Consider the following 25,489-nt stretch of genomic DNA (forward strand, 5'->3'; position numbering starts at 1 on the left):
GTTCCTCGAAGGGTGCGCAGCTGCCGCGGGGTGGCCATAGGGATGGTCAAACTTTTTATCACCATGGGTGTCCTGTTTTTTTAAATTATAGGCGGCGGTATACCAACACATCGTGTGTGTTAGGGTTATTTATGTATTTTAAAGTAGCGATTTAAAGCCAAAAACGAGTTTAAATTTCAAATAAACATAAATAATATCGGACAAGCGGTCGAGGCGAGTGTTTAAGATAGGGGTGGCCAAACTCTTGGTCACTATGAGCGACCTGATCTTTTAAATTATAGACGGCGGTCTATCAACGTCGTGTGTTAAGGTTATTTAAATGTTTTAAAGTAGCGATTTAAAGCCAAAAACGAGTTTAAATTTCAAATAAACATAAATAATATCGGACAGGTGGTCGAGGCGAGCGTTTAAGATAGGGGTGGCCAAACTTTTGGTCACTATGGGCGACCTGTTTTTTTAAATTATAGACGGCTTTTAAATTATAACATGTTAAATGATCACAAGAAGAGTAGCGAATTAAAGCCCAAAATAAGTTTAAATTTCAAATAAACATAAATAATATCGGACAGATGGTCGAGGCGAGCGTTTAAGATAGGAGTGGCCAAACTTTTGATCACTACGAGCGACCTTTTTTTTTTAATTATAATGAAATAACAGCTTTTTTTTAAATTATATCACAAGAAAAGTAGTGATTTAAAGCCCAAAATAAGTTTAAATTTCAAATAAACGTAAATAATATCGGACAGATGGTCGAGACGAGCATTTAAGATAGGAGTGGCCAAACTTTTGATCACTACGGGCAATTTGTTTCTTTAAATTATAGGCGGCTTTTAAATTAAATCGTATGCGTTAAATGATGACAAGAAAAGTAGCGATTTAAAGCCCAAAATAAGTTCAAATTTCAAATAAACATAAATAATATCGGACAGGTGGTCGAGGCGAGCGTCTAAGGCAGGGGTGGCCAAACTTTTGGTCACTATGGGCGACCTTTTTTTTTAATTATAACGAAATAACGGCTTTTAAATTATATCGTCGTGTTAAATAATTACAAGAAAAGTAGCGATATAAACCCCAGAATAAGTTTAAATTTCAAATAAACATAAATAATATCAGTCAGGCGGTCGACGTCTTGGCCACCCCTGGTCAAAGGTCTCCCCGGAGCGGCTATCGCCGAGTGGTAGCTAGAATATGAGCCCGGCTCGGATAATCACGCTGACCGAACTAATTGATTCCGTGGGGTGGTCGATGTCTCGTCGAACCTGCCTCGAACGAATCTTGTAAGACATCCGGCTGGAGAGAACGGCGCGGCGGTTCAGAGGCTTCACGGTTCCGCTTTCTTCTTCGACGGCTGCACGTCGCCGCTCGTGGATCGTGCGCGAGGAGGCCGACGACCCGGCCGGGCCGGGCCGCGTTGCGTCGTGCCGCGCACCCCATGTGCCACGTATAATAAGATGTCGGCCATAAACGTCTTAGCACTTTGCGGGATGCGCTTAATTGATCGCCGCCTCGCTCCGCGACGACGACAATGCTTCGGGTCCCTGAACGTCGCGGCATCGTCGCCGCTCTTTTCCGGGTCCCGAAGTTCCTCGTTAGCGGATGGGGACCCCTCGGGATCGCGGGATTCCGTAGTTACGATTCCTCCTTCGATCTCCTCTCTCTCTCTCTCTCTCTGTCTCTCTCTCTCTCTCTCTCTCTTTCTCTCTCTCTCTCTCTCTCTCTCTCTCTCTCTCTCTCTCTCTCTCTCTCTCTCTCTCTCTGGCTTCGTCTCCATCTCCGTCACTTTCGCGGCATCAGTCGTGCCGCCGTCTGTGACTCCGCGAAGTTTCGTGTCTGGTCTTTTTAATTAACGGAGAGAAACGTTCCGGGGGAGGGAACGCTTCGCCGGATAATATGATAATTAGCATGAATGTGACAGTCGGCGGAGACGGCTCGCCCGGGGAAGCCGCCGCATCGAAGGGAAGTTGTATTAATGGGGACGGTGACACGCGGCGCCGTTTCGCGGAAAGTATCGCCACTGATAGCTGGCTAACCGACACTTTTAACCGGCGTCGCGGCTTGTTTAATCGGGGATTTATAGCGGTCTTCCCGTTAGCACGGGATATGGAAATCTGAACTCGCCTGTCGTCCGGCGTTGGACGCGATTATCGACTGGCCGGGCCCCGCCATTTTGTTTCGCGGTCCTCTTCGGCGGACGTTGCCGTCGAGATGAGAATAATATGTGCGATAGAAATGGAACCTGGATTGAAAAAAATGTGTGATACTTCAGTGTCTACCGGACTCTAGCTCAACTTCCTGGCCTAGATTCGATTTAGGGAACGAAGAAGAGAAATGCAATTGTGAAAGCGAATATTTAAAGCATGTTTATGGCGATGTTCATTCTATGATATGAATAAGAATAGAACTAATTTAATCACTGTATGTAATACTGTCACTATGCAATCATTGGTCAGTGTTTTTCGTTAATAACTCGTCGCGTTAATAACACAAACTTGCGGATTGCATTTTCGCTAAGGAAATAATTGCTTACAATGACCTTAGCTACCCCCCCCCCCCTCCTATTTCTATATTGCGAGACATTTTTGGGACATCCTGTATAATCAAATCACTATGGACTGTCAAGGTTATGTCAATGACAGTCAGTGGACAGCGGATTTTATGCCTTTATAGCTCAATTCTTCGAGCGGTTGCAATTATAAAGCGGTAGAAAGAGGAAAACGATTTAAAAATGCCAATGTATTGTTTTTAATCCGTTAAAATGATTAACGCGTCCACGCCGGCGCTGCTGTTCGAGTTTCTCGGTACTACGGGTCGGCTGCTTTGAAAGCAGCCCGACCCATGGAAAAAGGATTACGGATTACAGACTTTAATAAACATTCTCAAAATACTCATTATTACTCGCACCACAGCAATACCAAATACATGTCTCTCTAATTGACGCTCAGATTGCGAACGAAAAATGGACAATTCGGGAAGAGGGGATACGATTATTCGAGCCTTGCGGTTCGATTTCATAGTTACGAATTGTCAAGAAATATAAAAACGAGCTGCAAGGCTCGAATAATCGTGTCTCCTCTTCCCGAATCGTCCATTTTTCGTGCGCAATCCGAGCGTCAATTAGAGAGACATTACTATACCGCACTTCGGAAAAACTATTTTCGATTTAGAGTTCGAACGTCACCGCGTGCAAATTCTTGAAAATTCTACCACGTTGCATTAATTTATTAATTTCTATGCGACCTCTGCCTCGTACAATCGAAGCGGAAACTGTACATACATATTCAACGGTGCTCGTTGTTCGATGAGAAAGACCATGAATGCGAGCATTTCGTTCAAGCGCGAGCCACCGGCGAGAACCTATTAAACAATCAAAGAATTTTCTATTTAGCCTCGATCTCTCCGAATTGATATCAACAATGTTTATTTCGCGTAAAAACCGCAGATTACGTTGCACAATTGCCGTCGCTCTCGACACATCCTCATCCTTGCCGCTCATCAAAGCTCGCCTTTGTACCGCGTAACATTGCGCAGCCGTTTCGTTCACGTCAACCGATCCGTCCCATCGAGCCGACTATTTTATACAAACGCATCTGGAGGTCTTCGATCGGTTTTGTTTATCAACGGAACAATTATCGCGAGATAAGACCGCAGCCGACAGGAAACACCGGATCGCGCAGGCTGCTGCCGTCGTTCGTCGTCGCCAGCGATCCTGCCGTTCTGGCTATCAAAGGTGCCGTTCAAGCAGAGCACGGTTGCTGTGATCCTCGGCAGAGTCTGGTCGTTGTGTGACGCGGCAGCGATCTCTCTGGCAGTCGATCAGGTTCCAGGAACAATTCGATACCGCGAACCCGAAGAGCGACGGCTCGCGCTCGCACCCGCGGCTGGAACGATTAACCGGTGCCGGGGAACAGAAAAAGCCCGGTTAGCTGGCGAAGATTAAAGGGCCCCGGCTGTTCTGACCCCGTGAGCAATACCGCGAGGCATTAAACGCCATGTGTTTGACAACGTAACGCGCCGCGTCGAGATCTGAGGCGAAACGCCGCTCCGCGTCGCACCGCGCCGCGTACTCGCGGGAACACGTGCTCCGGATTGGCAACTGTTGTTCGGTTCTGTTCGCCGCGACGCGATGTATCGTCGCGGCTTTCCGTTCATCGGGCTACCGGCGACGAGAGGATACTTGTCGGATGTACCGAAATAAAGCTGACTAAAATTAGGCCGACGGATGGATCGCAATAAAACGGCCCGGCCCGGCCCGGCCCGACCGGTTCGGTAACGACGCCGGGCCCGAGCACTCGTGTAAGCCTAATAATTGGACACCTTGAGTGGAGCGTTAAGATGAAGATACTGGGAACGCGCGTTGCTCTCCCCGTCTTCCTCTTCTTCTGCTTCTTCAGCCTCATCCTCCGAGCCCCTCGTTCGAAAGTCCGCCGCGGCCCGTTCCTGGGACTCCAGCCACTCGAGAGGATACGAGCACTCGAGATTTCTTGCTTTGGCCAGCGTGATTCAGGGATCAGCTGCCTCGGAGATTCATGGGAGACGATCGAGTGATCGTTGCCAGCGACCTTCGGAAGTCGCGCGCGCTTCAATCTTCGAGGAACGACGCGGCGGTGGTGCTTCGATCTTAAAATGCGATCGCATTTCTTTTTTTAATGCTCCGTGAAGAATTTCTCGATGTTCTTGCGGTACTTAGTCGCGATATTTCGGCCGGAGAGGATCGGGGTTTTAAATGTACATAATGAGAATTAATTGTAAAGATCGTGATCTAGCCGCGGCTGAACATATCCACTGAAAAATGTCCGGTGTTCAAAGAGTTAATTTCTTTCCAAGGTATAGTAAATTCTTCCTAATTTTCCTGTTTTCATTTTTAAAGAAGATAGGAGATGCGACAAATCTGAACGAAGAAGAAGAAGATCGAAAAAGTGAAGATGATATCGTTCAACTGATAAAAAAGGTTATGTCAAGATTACGTCAAGATTATGAAAAAGTGAAGATAATATGTCCGATGTTCAAAGAGTTCAAAGTCTTTCCAAGGTACAGTAAATTCTTCCTAATTTTCCTGTTTTCCTTTTTAAAGAGGATGGGGGATGCGACAAATCTGGACGAAGATCGAAAAAGTGAAGATGATATCGTTTGACTGAAAAAAAAGGTTATGTCAAGGTTATGAAAAAGTGAAGATGATATCGTTCAAGGTCAAATTGAGAATGAGAAATGAGAATTAATTGTAAAGATCTCGATCTAGCCGCGGCTGAACACATACGCTGAAAAATGTCTGCTGTCTAAAAAGTTGATTTTTTTCCAAGGTACAGTCTCTTAAAATTCTCCCTAATTTTCCTGTTTTCCTTTTTAAAGAAGATAGTAGATGCGACAAATCTGAACGAAGAAGAAGAAGAAGAAGATCGAAAAAGTGAAGACGATATCGTTCAACTGAAAAGAAAGGTTATGTCAATGTTATAAAAAAGTGAAGATGATATCCGTTCAACTGAAAAAAACGTTCTCGTTTGATTGGGCCGAGCAGCGACGAGAAAGAAATTAATTAACTTAAGGTAACATATTAAATGAAAATAATATTTTCTGTTTCTTTTTTCGTTTTGTATTATATTATTCGTTTATATTTTTAATAAAAGTTAAGTTTTGCTTATATGGAACTAAGAAAATAATGTTTGCTTTCGGTAAGTTTATCGGTAAGTTTTTAACCCCCTCCCCCCTTTTTGTACTGTCTCCGGGTCTCATATAACACCGTTTTACGCAACACTGCATTTTCTAAGAACCTATCTACCGTGTTATAGAAGGGTTACTTGTATTTCACCTTTGGACGGCTCGGAAGCTTCCGTGAAGCTGCTGCCGGTGCTTCCGGGGCGAGTGAAAAATTTCTTCGGAAGCGCGGAACTGATGTAACTTACACACAGGTGCGAGTAGCCAAGTTGTAATATTTCGTCTCCGGGAGAATTACGGGCTCGCCGGGATTAGCGGAGTTCCGAGTTTGTTGGACGGGCTCGAGGCAGCTCTTTAAATGCTTGCTAAGGTTGCATCAATTAGTTGCTTAGCGGCTCGCGGTGGCTTTTTACCTTACCGTTCACCAGAGTTCGCCTTTAAGCCTTTGACTACGAAACGCGCGTATATGTATACACCCCCACCGGTCTACCAATATGTACGAAAGACGTAAATATACGCCCTCTACATTTTACAGACTTGTCTAATTATCGTTGCGTTAAACGCGTTAAATGAACTTTTGTTATTCGTTATTGGACCGCGGATTTTATGCATTTATGGCGAAATTGAGTATAATTGAGTTATTTATTTTATACTTTTTTTATACTGATACTATACTATATTTTATATACTTTTTTATACTGATCTTTTATACTTTATTTTATATTGTGAGATATAATATTTTATACTCTGAAATATCTTTATATGAAATTGTGAAGATATTTATGTAATCTGAATTCAACAACAACACTGTTACGATATTTGCAACATATCAGAATAAAAAGGGAGCAATTTATATTTATTTAATCCCCGTTTCCTGCGATCGTCTTGGAAAATTTTTATTTTAATCCGCGGACTAAGGATAGCAGGAAATGAATCACTGGACAGCGGATTTTATGCATTTATGGCAAAATTGAGTATAACTTTTTATACTGAAAGATATCATATTTTATACTGACGAATCTTTATATGAAATTGTGAAGATATTTAATCCGAATTCAACAACAACACTGTTACGTTGTTTGCAACATATCGAAATAATAAAAGGGAAGGATTTATATTTATTTAATTTCCGTTTCTTGCGATCGTCTTGGAAAATTCTTATTCTAATCCACAGACTAAAAATAGCAGTAAATCAATCACTAGACCGCGGATTTTCTGCATTTGTAGCAAAATCGAGTAGATGAGATGCGAACCTACAAAGACTTTTAAATCATTGAAAGTATCGCGTTATTTTTTAAATATTGACACGATTAAACCGGGAAATATATTTCTTACATTTAACATCGAAATATTTTATTTTGCATAAAGATCCAGTAATCCAAATGAGTCCAGTAATCACCAAACGTCAACTTCCCACACGGAGAATCGACTATAATTTATTATTAACCCTTCGCTGCGAAAAATTGCTACGCCATTTTTCCAAGTAGTTTACATGATTAAATTGCTTGATATTCAAAGAAAATTGCTACACCATTTTTCCAAGTAGTTTACATGATTAAATTGCTTGATATTCAAAGAAAATTGCTACACCATTTTTCCAAGTAGTTTACATGATTAAATTGCTTAACATTCAAAGAAAATTGCTACACCATTTTTCCAAGTAGTTTACATGTTTAAATTGCTTGATACTCAAAGAATATTGTTACTAAATGAAAAAGTATGTACCAGCAAATAATTCAATCAGTCAATTTTATCTCGATGTGATACAAAACTAATAAAAAAAATCAAAGTACCATAGGTTGTAGTAAATACCATAGTTTTCAAGTTAAAACAGAGTTTCGACTGCAAAGGGTTAATTTACCCGTTGAACCAAGAAAAAAGTATTCGACAAAAACGCAATAGAAAAAAACAAATCGGCGTCGTGGAAGTCCGGTTTTTTTCTTCCAGTGCAATCCGGCGCGATCAAGTGTCCCATGGCAAATGAATTCGAAGGAGTAGCATAAAATTGGTGCTCGCAAAATGGGGGTGGCTTCCGCGCTATCTTGAATCGAACGCGGCTAGGTCAGCGTAGAAAAAGCAGGCCTTAATGGATATTTTATTTCGCCGACTCTCCGAGAGACCCGGGAGCTTCTCCCGGAGGTTTCCCCCTTATCAGCCCCATCGATCGTCTCCCTCCCGTCAGTCACTCGGTTTTTCAGTTCCGCGAGTTCACGTTGCGGGGCACGTGGCCTCCGTGGATCATGCTTCCGGCCCCGAGGTCCCGGTTAGGTCGGCCCGGGGTTCCCAGAAACAAAGTCGATATATACCGTGGGGCAACCGGGAGAAAAAGAGAGACGGGCGGCGGGGGTGGAGGGCAGGAGAGGGGGTGGCTCATCGGTTTCCTCGAACCGAACCGAAGCGGCTCGGCGTGGCGGGGTCGTCTCGGGGGTGGCAGGTTCACTCTTCACCGGCACTTTGTGTGCCACCGTCGAGCCGTACTTCCTGACTGAGTCATAGATCAACTCATCCTGCCCCTCCGCAGGGGATGAAACAGCGAATACCTACCCCCTTGTGTCATCGACGGGAATAGACGCCGTCGTTGCCGCTGCACTCGCTGTCTAGGATTTCACTTTGCCATCGGCCGAGGGGATCGCGAGTCAAATATTTTCGTTGCCGGCCCCCTCCCCCTCCCCCGCTGAGACAATAAACAATAGGAGGTTTATTTCAACCCTTTAAACCCCATACACGCTATTCAGCGCCGCGAGACAATGACGCCGTAATGAGGCCGATATTATCGCGAGAGGCTGCGCCCGTTGGATTTCTTCGGATTTTTCGTCCCCCGCGAGCGATGAGCGCGCTGCGAGCGCTGCTCAGTGTTAGAACGCGCGCATTTTTATGGAATATGTAAGCCGTTTATTTCGTGCCGTTTCGTTCGCTCGTTTCGTTCTATTCGCGGTGACCAACGACGTTTTCGAAATCGTTGTCTTCCATCATAGGTCGTTTTGGTTTTCCAGTAATTTCTTTCAAGGGCAGTCCGACGTTTAATCCTTTGCACTCGAAGCCATCTTAACTCTGAATTGAAAATAGCTTTTTTCTGATTTACCGTGCTTCCATTTGGTACGACTTGAGTGCATTTTATTTTAAAATACAAAGAATTATGCAACAATTTTAATTGGTGAGTCGGAGTCACCGGGATTCACCAGTCAAAGGATTAATAGCAAGGAATTGTCCTGCTTCGACTATAAAAGTTACACGAATGATTTCTCGACTAAAAAAAACCAGGTAATTTTTACATCTTTCAGTGGTTGTAGCTATCGATTATGCGTCGACCGATTTCGATGAAATTTCCAGCATACATATAAGTCACCGTGATCCATAACGAAAATTATGGGCCCAAACAAAAAAGGATTGAAAAAAATCTCATTTAATTTCTCTATCATTCCAATGAATTGAAATCTAAAAAACTTTCCGTATACTCATTTCAAAGAAAAGTAGTCGCTGCAACGTTTCAAAAATATTCAGATGCTTCGAAACAATTTTAAAAAAGTTATGTCAAGGTTATGTCAAGTATGCCCATTTTAAAGAAAACTAGTCGCTGCAACGTCTCAAAAATATTCAGATGCTTCTAAGCAATTTTAAAAAAGTTATGTCAAGGTTATGTCATGTATACCCATTTCAAAGAAAACTAGTCGCTGCAACGTCTCAAAAATATTCAGATCATTCGAAGCAATTTTAAAAAAGTTATTCCGTTTGAAAAGACGTTAGCGTACTCTCCGAGGCGACAGTACAGTAATGTCCCTCTAATTGACGCTCAGACTGTCCACCAAAATGGACAATTTGAGAAGAGGAGACACGATTGTTCGAGTCTTGCAGTTCCTTTTTATAGCTTCGAATTGTCAACACGATATAAAAACGAGCTGCAAGGTTCGAATAATTATATATCTCCTTTTCTCAAATTGTGCATTTTTTTGCACAATCAGAGCGTCATTTAGGGAGACATTAACCCCTTGACATATCATTTCCTTCGCAGTCACTGCGATTAGAAACTTTTCGATTGCAATAATTTCTTAGAAAGGAAATAATAAATCATAATAAATCATCGTGTGCCTAAATTTGCTTGAATTCTTAAATATTGACGACAAGAGATTCAAATTTCATTCCAATTTGAAAGGACAGAATAACATCTATACTCATTAACCCATTGACTGCCAACTACGAGATATCTCGTAGTAAGCGTCTATACCAAAACTGCCAGCTACGAGATATCTCGTAGTGGATGCTGCAAGTTTAGATTGGCTACAAATGGCTATTTGAGTTAGGAACTATCAGAAAGGATGAATGAAAAATATATGTAGCGTAGAGAACATATCGATTATCAATAAAAAAAATACTGTAAATGCCATTGCAATATTATATCAGTAACTTAATATTATTATATTTTGTAAAACTTCATGTTTTCTTTCAAATGAAACCGTGGCACCCAGGGCAAGACGCGCTAAATTTGCATGGCTAATCAGTGGGTTAAGTTATTATAGTGTAGAGAACATATTGATTATCAATAAAAAAAAATACTGTAAATGCCATTGCAATATTATATCAGTAACTTAATATTATTATATTTTGTAAAACTTCATGTTTTTTTATTTCAAATAAAACCATGACACCCAGGACAAGACGCGCTAAATTTGCACGGCTCTAGTCAATGAGTTAAGTTATTATAGTGTAGAGATCATATTGATCATCAATAAAAAAAAGTACTGTAAATGCCATTGCAATATTATATCAGTAACTTAATATTATTATATTTTGTAAAAACTTCATGTTTTTTCTTTCAAATAAAACCGTGGCACCCAGGGCAAGACGCGCTAAATTTGCATGGCTAGTCAATGGGTTAAGTTATTATTGCAAATTTTTATAACGACTTAGACTCGTCAAGGTACGGCAAGAGGTTAAACTGTAGACGCCACTAGACCGAACACGACGCAGCAGCGTCAAACAGTCTCGGTCCGAAGCGTAAAACGATCTCTCGCAGTCGGAGGACGTTGGAGATCGATCGCGTCCCTCTGCGAACGCGTCCCCGTCGTCGACGTAGCCGTAGTCCGTCGTCCCAGCGGGAAGATATTGATTTCCTCGAAGGTCAGTTTCCCTTGAACCAACGCGTAGTATCTTCTGATTTACGCGGGGTTGCGGTCGCACCTGATTCCGAAAGGCAGGTGCCGGCTAAGAGGCTTCATCCCTTCCCCCCCCCCCCCAAAAAAGAGGCTCCCAAATGTTTCCCGGACGGATATCTCGTCGTCTAGGCCCCCCGGAGTGGGGGTCCCCGGACACTTGGGACCGACCGGCCCGATCGCTTCGATAAATCGGCGCGACAACAGCCTGCCGCAGGATTTTTACGGGATCATCGAACTGGAAGTGTGTTTCTCATCGAATTTCGCGTCGGCCGGGATGAAAATTGTCAAGTGCTGGGTGCTCGAGAGCCAGCCAGGGGATCGTGCCGGTTAGCGCGTTGGCGCGGCGTCGAGGCCGTATCTGGGTCGAGCAATTAGCGTCGACGAGGGTAAATCGATAACATTCCTCGAATTTACAGTGCGATTTCTTTATTTACCCCACCCTCGAATCGCGCTCGCCGGGCCGCGTTAAAAATCGTTCATACGCCGAAAATTTTATTCGTTAATCCGTTCATTGCCGGACACGTCCGATAAATGTTTGCCGATGCCTATGGATTTTCTGCCAAATATTTGCCCGCGACGTGTCATCCGGCGGACGAACGGTTTTTCCCAATGAGGAGGCCCCCGCCGCCTCTGTAATTGCTGTCCGCGTTGACGGCCCTGCCGGCGCGTCGTAATCGAATGTTCTCCGAATGAACGTCGAGCGCCGGCACGCGATGGATATTTTATCCTGTCACGGCCCACCGACGCGTCTAATTTTCCCCGCAAACTGTTACCTTTCGATTGCCATCGACAAAATCATTTTACAACGGCCCGGCCCGGCCCGCGGCGGGGCCGCCCACGCGAAATTTCGATCGATACCGATACACGACTTACTCGCCGGCTCCCGGAAAGAACACAAATCGCTTTCGCAAGTTTCGATAAAACTTTCGCGGCCACGACCGACTCGGATTCCACTCGAATCGCGCGGCGCCCAGACACTTCAACTATTTCCAAAGCTCCGGGTAGCTCGTACTCCGGTACCGTACTACCGAGTTAAACGCCGCGCTTCGCGGGATCCCACCGTTGTAAAATGAAATAGTACCTTTCTTTACTTTCGACGAGTTCTTTCTTTATTGGAATCGCGCTCGCGATGCGACTTCGCGAGCTTTTCCGGTCGCGATCGAGCGACGCGGTCGTGCTCTGCGAGATAGAAAACAACGTCGATGATTCCCGATGGATGGGAAAAGACGAGTGGATGTGCACTCTCGTTGAGAAGTAGGTGAAAAAACGTGCTTTCCGAACGGAATTGCTTTTCGAAAATTGGTTGCGACGAGCTGAAATACGAATCATCGGATTCTTGTTTGTGGAAGTATATTTATTATATATTATTTTGTAGTATATATTATATTATATTATATTATATTATATTATATTATATCATATTATATTATATTATATTATATCATACTATATCATATTATATCATATTATATTATATTATATTATATTATATCATATTATATTATATTATATTATATCATATCATATCATATCATATCATATCATATCATATCATATCATATATCATATCATATCATATCATATCATATCATATCATATCATATTATATTATATTATATTATATTATATTATATTATATTATATTATATTATATTATATTATATTATATTATATTATATTATATTATATTATATTATATTATATTATATTATATTATATTATATTATATTATATTATATTATATTATATTATATTATATTATATTATATTATATTATATTATATTATATTATATTATATTATATTATATTATATTATATTATATTATATTATAATTATATTATATTATATTATATTATATTATATTATATTATATTATATTATATTATATTATATTATATTATATTATATTATATTATATTATATTATATTATATTATATTATATTATATTATATTATATTATATTATATTATATTATATTATATTATATTATATTATATTATATTATATTATATTATATTATATTATATTATATTATATTATATTATATTATATCATATTATATTATATTATATTATATTATATTATATTATATTATATTACATTATATTATATTATATTATAGAATCAAATGAAGAGGTTTCTTAATTGTCTACAATTAATTATTTAAAAAATTGTCGTATACACAAATTGTACACAATTATGTACTCATTCTCTAGAAAATAGTGAGTTCAACGCCTAAAAGAAATTTGAGTCGTTTCGGCCAATTCTAAAAAATTGATACCGTTTGAAAACGGCGTTAATATACTTTCCGACGCGAGTGTACGAAGCTGACAAAAATTCATTGGATCGGAAAAATGAAGAAGATGCGGGAAATCAATATCAAATACTTTCGTTTATTTTTCCGAACCCTTTTCAGAACTCCTGACAGAATCACCCCTTTCAGAAGCCCTGACTGACAGAATCAAATATAAAACTGTAAGCCATTTCTTCCAGGTGTCTAGGAGCTATTACAGCATAATTGTTGTAAAATGAAGATACTTAAAAGCACTTTATTCAGAATTACAAATTCTACTCCAGAACATTCGCGTGTCCAGTAAAATAAATGATGGTGATATATTACAAAACTATAGAGATACAGAAAATATGGTGTTGGTGGAATCCCGAGGTGGCAACCTCACGGTTCGGTTTCTACTTTTGAACTGACTATCGTCTGAGCTGACCTGGGCCTCTGTCGCCAACAGCTCACCCTCACAAAAAGGGCCATAAAACAGTTCGATGGGTCATCGTTGAAATTCCGACAATAATAATAATCAATAATAATCAATAATAATCGACTATCTAAACCCCCATGAGTTTAAATCTCCGTTACACAAAAATGTTTTACATTCGGACGGTTCGCTCGAAGACAATCTACAAAATTGTACAAAAATTGATTATCATTATTAAATTTATTATTAGGACTTATCGCACCAATTAAGAGAAACTGTGCTATCCAGCAGACAGTTCCGTTCTCTCGATTCGTCCTGATAACGAAGACTCCGCTGCGCGTAGCTTTTATCGCGAAATCGCATTTCCTATTTTTAAGGGATGGCGAGGGATGAAGAAAACTTCGCGGAGCTATCCTGGTGGAAACCATCTCGGCCGCAATGAATTCACATCACTTAGCAAATTCCGGCGAGGGTCGGCTTATCGGTAATTGTTTCTCGCAAGTTTTTCCGAGGTGAGAACGTCGCGGCGGAACCGGAAGCCTCGCGTGGACCCGGAGGGTTTCGCGCGCGCCTGGATTTTCCGCAGGCCTAATCGCGTGCCGTGCACGGTGAAATTATTTTCTATCTGTTGCCGGCATCTAGCGGCAGGAAAAAACTCGAGGCTCGAGGAAAGCGAAACGCGAGTTGCTCGGGCAAGTGGAGGGTGCGCGGCTGACTGACGAGCGTGGAGAAGCCAATTTAACTTCTTTCAAAAGGCGAAGCAGCCGAACGGGGTTGGCGCGCGCGACACGCGAAACACGCGATCGCCGATAAACGTAATTGAATAACCGTCGAACGAGAACGGCGATCTTTGACATCTGGACCGATTCGGAGTCAGCTGATCCGAGTTCGTTCACCGGGTCGCGATTTATCGCTTGATTAAGGATTTTTTGCATTTACGACAAGATGCGAAGAGGTTAAATGCGAGACATTAAAGACGTTGGAAGGTTTTGAGGATATTTTTGCATTATTTTTAACTTGTTGCACAAATAAAATGTGATAAATTAAATTGAAATAAAATAGAATATATTGAACTCAAATAAAATACAATAAGTTAAACTCAAGTAAAAAATGCAATAATTTAAGCACAAGCAAAATACAATAAATTAAATCAATTATAATACAATAAATTGAACTCAAATCAAATACAATAAGTTAAACTCAAATAAAAAGTGCAATAATTTAAGCACAAGGAAAATACAATAAATTAAATTGAAATAAAATAGAATAAACTGAACTCAAATAAAATACAAGAAGTTAAACTCAAGTAAAAAATGCAATAATTTAGGCACAAGTAAAATACAATAAATTGAACTCAAATAAAATAAAACAAGTTAAACTCATGTAAAAAATGCAATAATTTAAGCACAAGTAAAATACAATAAATTGAACTCAAATAAAACACAATAAATTGAACTCAAATAAAATAAAACAAGTTAAACTCAAAAAAATTGCAATAATTTAAGCACAAGTAAAATACAATAAATTGATCTCGAATAAAATACAACAAATTGAACTCAAATAAAATACAATAAGTCAAACTGAAATAAAATACAGTAAATTAAAGTCAAATAAAATACAATAAATAAAACTCAAATAAAACACAATAATTTACCGAAAGAATTACAAATCAATAACTGTTACGTTGTACAAATTATTACTATCACGAAACAATTGAACTGTCATTACGATGCTATTATTGAACCGTGAATACCACGCTTCTTCCAATTAACTCGGACGATTTTTAATTCGCACAGAGATCCGCGGTCTATTCATCACGGTTTCCCGAGAAGACGCGACGCCGCGTGTACGTAGCAAGAAAAGGAGCAATTAAAGGCCCGGCAAAACAGAAACGGACGGGTAGGACGCGCGGCCCGGCTGATTAATGGCGACGAGATTTTTAATATCTGCAAAGTGGCCGGGCCGACGGCGAGCGTCTTGTCCCCGACCCGTAACGAACGCGTCCCGAAGAAGCTGAAAGAAATATCGCGTCGAGGGCGAGAGATATCCGCGGGATCCCTTCCCCCGGCGCATCCCCCTCGCCGCGATCGTCCCGCCTGTAAATCCACGAATCGAGTGAATTCGTGTACCGCGGTGGAGCCACGGGAGAAATATCGCGGCGGGGAATAAAAGCCGGGCGATTTATGTCCGCGAACTTCCAACGACCCAGTTCTCCTTCTCGTCGCGAACGTCGTGCGAACGGTGTCGTTCTCGCGCTCCCCCCGTCCGTGGCCACCCCCCGCGTCGGTCGAACCAATAAGGATTTACGAGACGGTCGACCTTTAAAGACCATCGTCGTCGTCGTCGTCGTAGTCGTCGTCCCGCTGTATTTCGGCTTTTTCTCGGCGCGGGAATGGTAACGATGGGCGGGGGGATGGTTTATCGAGTTAGGCGACAGGAAAAAGGGGGAACAGCCGGGGCCCCCCGAGCTCCAGCGACGCGCTGACATTCCGCAACGACAATCTATACGCTGATACGTTATTATCGCTTATTGCCCTTTCCAGAGGAGGGTGCTCGCTCTTCCATTGAGAGGCGAAATTGAAAAGCCGGCGCGCAACTGGTCTCGCGGCGTTGTTTAATGAAATTGCAGCGGCGCCCGCGCGCCCGGTTGCCCCGGCTACGACGGCCGCTAAATTGCGCCTGCTAATTAATTAACAGGTATAAAAACGAGAATATTAAGTTTTAAGCAGCCGGGACGTTTTCGTTGATAATTGCGCGACGCCCTGCACCGTGCGCCGCGTCGCCGATAGAAATTGCTGCAATAAAGAAAGACCGCTTTGAAGTGTTGGCCGAGAATCGATGTCCCCCGGAGCCGATACTTTCAAGGCCGCCGCCCAAAGAGCCGACCCTTGATTACATTAAACAGTGAAATATTTGCCGGATACCTCCGAACACCGTTTCGAAGCGTCCAAGCATCTTAAGAGCAAATCTTTCACGCTCCTCGGCGTTCCTCCGCATTCGCAATTCGAGAGATTCGCTTTCGATGTCTACGAACGTGTGCTCGTTTCTCGATCATCATTTCACCCTCGCGTCGACTGCCCGGCAATGTTTCGAGTGTCTCGATAATCGAACAGTTCTTTAGCTACGTTGCTGGTCGAATTGCCTTGGATCGCATGGAAGCTCTACTGTAATTTGTGTAAATAAATTAGCAGTCATTCTTAGAATTTGTCGAATCTTTTAACACGTTAAACGCCGGAAATCGAGCCCAATAACCAATTTATATTATAATATATGCTTCAATATATGGTTTTTCTAGAAATATTTTTATATCACGAATTGTGGATGTAGTATTGGAAATAATTTTTTTATTTATATAATTGTTTATTTACTTATATATAATGCTGAAACAAATTCTAGGACAGAAAAATTTTGGATGAAAATTGGCGAACTTTGACCGACGATAACTCCGCGAGAAATCATCGTAGGACGATGATCTTTTCTCTAAATTGAAGCTGGGAGGCTCTACTTTAAGATAGTATTTCTGGATTTTAAGTTTGATGCACCTTCAATACTAAGTTCCTCGTGTTAATGCAAGCTCCGATTTCATGGCGAAAATGCAAGGGTCGCTCTAAAGTGCTGTAACTTTGCGAAAAAAAATCGCAGGCACATTTTTTCCCCTCAAATTAAAGAGGAAAGAGTCAATTTAGTAGTTCCAGTGTCAAGTACAAATTAACTCTTTCACTACGAGCTAATAATTTCAATCGAGTCTCTCGAATTTCGCGGGTCACTTACGGGGTGAAAAATCCAAGGTCCCGCGAGCAACAATTCTTTGCAAGAGATCACAGAGGCGGCCCCATTAGAAAGAATTACCGAACTCCCCGCGGGGAGTCGTGGGGTCGCGTAACAACCCCGTGATCCCCCATGTCGTGATTACCGTCCAGCGAGCTTAGCGCGGATCCTCCAGCGAGGCGGAAGCGAGAGGACGACTTCTGGCCAGGCTTCCGCACCGAATCAATCCTTCTGCATTCATTACCGTCCGCTTAATGACTCCCCTAATGACCGGCGGCCTCGCGTTATCTGGCCGCGTGTGTGACAAGAAAAGCCCGAAACGTGATTTATTATCGGGGAGGAAGGAAAAAAAGCAGCCACGCGTGGGTGACGAGGCGAGAACGTTCGGGGAGTGCTCGGGGAACGGCTAGGAAAATTTTCAGGGGGGAAGGGAGGGTCGCGACCCCAGGTTTCTCGAGATCTGCAGACGAGGAGGATCACGGGAGGATGAGAACTCCCCGCGGGGGTCTGTAAACGCGACATTAAAATCAGCTTACAAATCGCTTCGACGACGTTTCCAATCCGGATCGGGGGCCCGCGAGTGGACGAGCGCTCCCGGCTTCGTTTCTCTCCGCCAATCGAACCCGCGTCTTCCTGATTTCTTGCGCGACAAGAGCCCGGCCCGGCCCGGCCCGCTCCGCTCTTCGGGGGCCGACGCGACCGTTTCTGCAACGGTTGCGCTTCCGCGCGCTCTCGCGACTTCCACGGCCCCCTCCTCTGCATACAATCATCCCAGGATGCTACCGTAGGCTTATTTCGAGCCTCTCGATCCAACCTTCCCGCTGCCTTCGCGTCCATTGTCCCCGATCTCAGGTATTTGCCCGACTCTTGGATTTTGTTGGACCTCGAGAGTGCGCCCGGGGCGGTTTGCGCTGCGGATTGCCAAGTATTTCTCGATTTTAACCACCCGCGCTTGGCTCTTTTATCTGTTGTAATCGGGTAACGTAGTATTCGAAGTAATCTTTTTTATTTGTTTAATTGTTTATTTATTTATATATGCTGCTTAAGCAGATTCTAGCATGGACAAATTTTCGATGGAAATTGGCCAAATTCGATCAGCGATAACTTCGCGAAAAATCGTCGTAGGACGATGACTTTTCTTTCAAATTGAAGCTTGAAACTTCTACTTTGAGACAACATTCCTGGATTTTATGTTCGATGCACCTTTATCAATGAGTGATTCATCAAAATCGTGACAAAACTGCCATTTTTGCGATTTCTTGCCAAAAATGCAAGGGTTATTCTAAAGTGCTGTAACTTCGCGAAGAAAAATCGCAGCTACGTTTCTTTTTTTTTAATTAAAGAGGAAAGTTCGGACTGTAAACCGCTGTAAACGGCATCGGCGAAAAAAGTTTTACCGAGTCCATGCATTTCGTCAAACTTGGCAATTTTTATTATGAAAAGCATGGGCTTATATTTAAAGGGTCACAATATCGTGGGTGCATCGAACTTAAAATCTGGTAAGACTATCTTAAAGTAGAGGTTTCAAGCTTTAATTTAAAAAAATCGTCATCTCTCTGCGATGATTTGTCGCAGAGTTATCGTCTGTCAAAATTGACCAATTATTACCCAAAATTGTTCCACACCGTAATATCTTTTCTTGCTAGAAACTTCTTGTCGAATAATTAACAAAATTCCGACAGATCTTGCACGTCGCTTTGATCATCGATCAATTTGACCGGCTCTTGTACGCTCTGTTTTGCACTACAAATAAAACGGCCACTTGTTTTTCCCGCATGCTTTCTCTTTCTCCTCGAGTATATCATCTGGCAGCACAATGACAGAGAGAGATCAAAGGCCGCGCGGTACCCGGCAAGTCCCCGTGTAGAATAACACTCGTCGCGAGTTCTATCAAATTAGTTTAATATATCAAATTGCAGCGGAGCTCCGGGATTGGTTGTTCGGACAGGTTCGAGGGGCCCTGGAATCGACCTTTCCCCGCTGTTTGCCGACTCTACCTGTACCCTTCAGCCAGGAGGCACGATTTCTCGTAGAAACGTCGAATCTAGGTCCTAAGCAAACAATCAGCCAGAGTCGAGCGAAAACAGTTCTCGAGAGAGACCTAAACATCCCCTAACGCGCCGCAAACACGCATAAATAGAAGTATCGGCGTCGACTTAAAACCTGGCTGGCAAACAGAAATAAATCAGCCCCGAAATCCGGCGAAGGACGGCTTTAAAACTCGCGGAGCCTTTACGAGAATCGAAGGGCGACCATACAGGGTGTCCCAAAATTTTGGTATTTCCGGGAAATGTGGGATTCCTGAGGTCATTTGAAGTAACTTTTTCCTCAGCGAAATTGCAATCCGCAACTTCGTTTACGAGTTATTAACGAAAAACAGTGACCAATAGGAAGCGAGCTCGCTTGGCGCTAGGCGGCCGAGCCAATGAGCGGAACTGTTCCTCGACTACTCGTTGGCTCGGCCGCCGCGCGCCAGCCGAGCTCGCCCCTCATTGGTCAGTGTTTTTCGTGAATAACTCGTGAACGATGCCTCGGAGAAAATTTTTATAAAGGAAAAAGTTGCTTCGAATGACCTCGGGAATCCCTCATTTCCTGGAAATGCGGGAAATAATAAATAAATTCCCCATAATTGTGGGACACCCTGTAGAATTCCCGTTCTCGAGGAATTTACTTCTGCAAAATCGACTCGCGGTTCGAGGATCCATTAGCAGCTGGCCCATCGCCGCGTTCTCCCGCCAATTAATTTTCATTGTTATATTATTAAAATCTCTTTGTTCGAACCACAAATTTAATCCTTTCATAGCTTTCAACATTACCAGTCGATAATTACATACGACCGTCAAAAAATTAGAATTCAGATGGAGCATCGGTACCTCTGGGTCCAAACGGACCCGGCGCCCGTCGTCGAAGGGTTAACGACCGGCTGTTTATACAGCGAAGACGTCCGGTCCGGCGGATGTTTGCCGATCGGATCGGCTCGGTCGGTGGTCGGCGTGGCGCCGAGGAAAAGGCGGTCGCGGGCACCGGGGCGCGGAGGGAGGGGCGTGCACGAGGAGGAGGCAGTCTCGGGCTGCGAGCACTCGAGCAGCGGAGAACCGAGATAAGTAACTGTACGTAATCCTTGGTTACGTGATCCCGGTACGTTTCCCTTTCACCGGCGCGGTGGCTCCCTTTTATTCCTGGCTTCTGACCGATGCGGCGCTGCTCGGCTCGGCCCGGCTCGGCCTGGCGCGCCGCGCCGCGTGCGGCCTCCGCGAGGGGTTGCGCGTTTGAATACCAAAGCAACCACCCCTCGGCCGTGTTCCGAAGGGGGATACAGGCCGCGGATCGAGGTGCTTATCGGAGAAGGTAGCCGAAGGCCGTCGAACGTCCCGCATTCAGCGTCGAGAGAAAGAGAGAGAAATGGAGCGCAGGGATGCGGGAGGGTGGTTCGCGGGGGTGCTCCGTGGCCGAGGATCCGCGTTTCCAAGACCGCTCTCAGCCTCGGTAAACACGCGGACTACACACACACACATACACACAGAGAGGAAAAGAGAGGCGAATGCACGCGACTCTCGGCAAAGCGATCTCCTCTGTTTCTTTTCTCCTTTTGCCGTCGACGCGCGTTTCAACCCCCGCGGCGCCCCGCGACGCCCCGCGGCCTCTCGACAGAGAGACGCGGAGTTTTCGAGTGGCACGTGAAGAGACACGGTGCCACGCTGCCGAGGGAGGAGCCAGAGGAACCGGCAAGGACTAGGAAAGCCGCAATCCTCTCGAGAGACGCTCACTCGAGCCGACGAGTGTGCCGCGTCTACCAAAAAGGAACCCGGATGAACGCGCGCGCGCCCGCGCGACGTTCTTAATACGACGCGCGCCTAAGGAAGCTTAAAAGCTCAGCCCCGGGAGCCAAACGACCAATCGGACCCGGCATTGTGGCTGCCGGGATTCGTTCCTCGTCGGGGTTTTGTTTCCCGCGCTTGCGTTCGCGCTGTTGCTTTGTTGCCTGCTGCAGAGATTTGATCGTTTTAAGCGGCGCTGCGCTGCTCGCTGTCGTTCGCGACGCGATACTCCGGTTGTTTTTAGGAAGATTGACTTGGTGAGATGGTCGCCGAGTGCTGTAAATCCTCGCCAAGTTTTCGTCGCTGCGCATTTTTAGACAATTGTTAAGCAGTTCTTAATGTAAGTTAAGTTAAAAATATAACAAGTTTGTTACTAGGTTATTAGTAGTTAAGCAGTTCTTAATGTAAGTTAAGTTAATAATAAAATAAGTTTGTTACTTGGTTATTAGTAGTTAAGCAGTTCTTAATATAAGTTAAGTTAAAAATGAAATAAGTTTGTTACTAGGTTATTAGTAGTTAAGCAGTTCTTAATATAAATTAAGTTAAAAATGAAATAAGTTTGTTACTAGGTTATTAGTAGTTAAGAAGTTCTTAATGTAAGTTAAGTTAATAATAAAATAAGTTTGTTACTTGGTTATTAGTAGTTAAGCAGTTCTTAATATAAATTAAGTTAAAAATGAAATAAGTTTGTTACTTGGTTATTAGTAGTTAAGCAGTTCTTAATATAAATTAAGTTAAAAATGAAATAAGTTTGTTACTAGGTTATTAGTAGTTAAGAAGTTCTTAATATAAATTCACTAGTTCATTACTAGTTTATTAATAGTTAAGCAGTTCTTAATATAAATTCACTACTTTATTACTAATTTATTACTCGTTTATTACTAGGTTATTGATAGTTAAGCAGTTCTTAATATAAATTAACTAGTTTATTTCCAGGTAATTAATATTTAAGCAGTTCTTAATATAAATTTATTAGTTTATTACTAGGTTGTTAATAGTTAAGCAGTTCTTAATATAAATTCACTACTTTATTACTAATTTATTATTAGTTCATTACTAGGTTATTAATAGTTAAGCAGTTCTTAATATAAATTAACTAGCTTATTTCTAGGTAATTAATATTTAAGTAATTAATATTTTAAAAAGAAAATAAGTTTATTACTAGGTTATTAATAGTTAAGCAGATCTCAATATAAATTAAGTTGAAAATAAAATAAGTTTATTACCAGGTTATTAATAGTTAAGCAGCTCCTAATATAAATTCCCTACTTTATTACCAATTTATTACTAGTTCATTACTATTTAATCTGAAGATTTACAAGCTGAAAGAAAATAGGGGAGAATGTACTATATTTTCGACAACATGCTGCCACGTTGTAGACTCGCAGACATTTCACCCAAACCGAATAAAATATTACACTTTACACTGAACAAGTGGGTGTCCCGATACTTTTAGAGGGGATTGTACATACGACTCAGCGGTCCAATAGCTTTCTCGACGGATACGATGAAGCTTCGAGGGATAATGTCGCGAGGGTCTTCGAGGAACTCGATGTTTCTCCGACGATCGAACAGAAAGACAGAGACCAGGTAAAAATGATATGAAAGTTCTTCCGAGAAGTTGTCCATCGCGCCCCGAGCGGCTGTCCAGAAATTTTCTCTGCCATTAGCCGGCCGGGGCGGGGTGAACGGGTGTTCACGGACGGCTGGTCGCGGCGAAGACATCAATTCCGACGGCGATAAGCGCGAATTAAGACGGCACCCGTCGCAGCTTATTCGTCGATACAAAGTTCGACGCGGTCTCTGGCGGATGGCGGATGCTCTGGCGAGGGTGGAGGGACAGCCGCCACGAGGAACGCGCCGTAGTTTTCGCTTTATTTCACGGCCGTCTCCTCCGTCGATCGTGACACGGCGGATGGCGGAATCGAAGGACGGAGAGGGTGGAGAGGGTGGAGAGACCCGACTCTCGGGTTCTCTCGAGCCCTTCCTCGAGACTGGATTGACACTTTAATGAACGAGAAAGACCTTCGGTTCTGTATCGATTGTCGCGAAAGCGAAAGCAAAAGCGGCGAAGAATGGCGGGGCGAGGCGGCGCGGCGCGGCGCGGCGCGCGCTGGGCGCTCGCTGGGCGCTCGCAGGAAATCGAGCGGCCCCCGAGAGGCGATAATGTCGAGTGCCATGCCGCGTAATTGCCTTCGTTTCGAGTCGACCTACGCCGTGAGAGACCGGGACGAAGAGCAAAGACCCCTTCCCGTAAATGGAAGCCCGGATAACCTCGGGGAAACTAACTTATTACGGCGAAAGAAACGAATCGCTCGAGAAAGAGAGTGAGAGAGAGAGAGAGAGAGAGAGAGAGCCACCCCCGGTTTTCTTCGCTGGATCCGCTCGTCGCCGGAACAACGGTCCTGGACCTCGTCCGAGATAATGAACCGTGGAATGGTTTTCAACGGGATCGCCGGCCCTCCGATCGACCCGACGAATTCTAATTTAATCAATTCGCGACGCGGACCGGTTAACGTTCAACCGAGCGAAGGTTTTAAGGGATGTAGGATCGAACAGTCGAAGAGACAAGGCGTGGAAGTATTGCATAGTTGAAGAGCTAAACGTTCGAACGGGTAGACAATCGTTGGCAGACGAGAGCAATCAATCCATAATTTATTTAGCGACGGCAATAACTATTGTCAAACGAGATATGTGTGTCAAACTATAGCAAACACCGCGTACAATTGTGATCGAGATATAAGAGAGCTATCAGCTGTTGAATGAATTCGCAGCGATAAATTTGAGATCGAAAGGTGTAACGCTTTAAACCTAACAAAATGATTTACCACGTAAATCTAATAAAGTAAGTCTAAGAAATCTAATAAATGAATCAATCTAATATTAATAAATAAATATAATAACCTAAAATAATAAATAAATAAATATAATAAATTTTATAAATCTAGTAAATAAATCAATCTAATAATAATAAATAAATATAATAATCTAAAATAATAAATATAATGAATCTAATTGCAGATAACAGCATAACGTCGATAACATAACGTCGATCGCACGAGCGTATGCTAAACCTAGATTGCGGATTTTACGCACTTATGGCGAAGATGGATGGCTAAAACGTGAAATAGTGAAAAGATTGAAAGCAACTAAGAATCTTGATCCATCGAGTCCGACTGATTGAAATTGTTTAAGAAAGGTAAAGCGTTGCACTTGGCTCTTATGTCTTGCAATCGATGCATATTATTTTGCACCTAGATCCGCAATATAATTACAAGTGTTCGTCGTTTATGCAATTAGTTTATTCATTTGTTGCATTTCGCTCGTTGAAAGCGTGCCCCGAGTTCATTTCGTATTATTCGCTCGGTACGGCACGCATTGATTTCCGATATCTTTTCTTGGTACGCGGAACGTATTACAAAATGCACGGAAGCAAACAGTATCAGAAATAGTCCAGAAAGAAATAAAACGGATGCTGGAATTCATCTAAGATTGATGTAGCTAACTTTGAAATAAATTTAAAAAATTATAACATTTTCTTTTAGGTTTTCATATTTGTCTAATTTTCTAAAAAAAATTTCTAATTACTTTTGTCTAATACTTTTATGTCTTGTGTCTAATACTTTTGGCTTTCTATGGCAATTCGGAGGCTACTCGACACGATTCGAAGGCAATTCGGAGGCCACATGCAAGGATTCGACGGAAATTAGTCACGTATCTTATAGCACCGCGGTTTTTCTTACCAGTCTTAGCATCGTCGTAGCAATAAATTACATAGACGTAGGACAATGAAAATTCACAGCAACCCGAAATATGGCATTTCCGGGAGAAGGCAATTCGGAGGCCACATGCAACGATTCGACGGAGATTAGTCACGTATCTTATAGCACCGCGGTTTTTCTTATCAGTCTTAGCATCGTCGTAGCTATGAATTACATAGACGTAGGACTATGGAAATTCACAGCAACCCGAAATGTGGCATTTCCGGGAGAAATCTCGCAAAACGCGAAAACGGGAATCCGCAGTGTGATCAGCTTGGAACGCTATTAGCGGAATTACAGCGAAACAAGATCCGTCCTCCCACTCTATCCTCTTTAGCCTGGCACTTCTCTAGGAAACTGCGGGAGCAGCGGGCACCGGCGACTGCACAGTCATTTAATAAGCGATTCACCGGAAGATTACACGTCCGACGACAGATTCGCCCTGGCAGAGGTCAAGCCCGACGCTTGACCGTTCTCACCGCGCGTTCTCGAAACGTTTGTCTTATTAAAGGAATGCCACCCGGAGACCCTCCGCCCACGTTCCCCGAAGAATCAGCCGGGACCGGCGACGACGGGCAGAGAGCTCTCTATCAATTACGATTGTCACACAAGACAATCAGCGCCGGTCGCAA

This window comes from Megalopta genalis, chromosome 12 (genome assembly GCF_051020955.1).
Source record: "Megalopta genalis isolate 19385.01 chromosome 12, iyMegGena1_principal, whole genome shotgun sequence".
Lineage (NCBI taxonomy): Eukaryota > Metazoa > Arthropoda > Insecta > Hymenoptera > Halictidae > Megalopta > Megalopta genalis.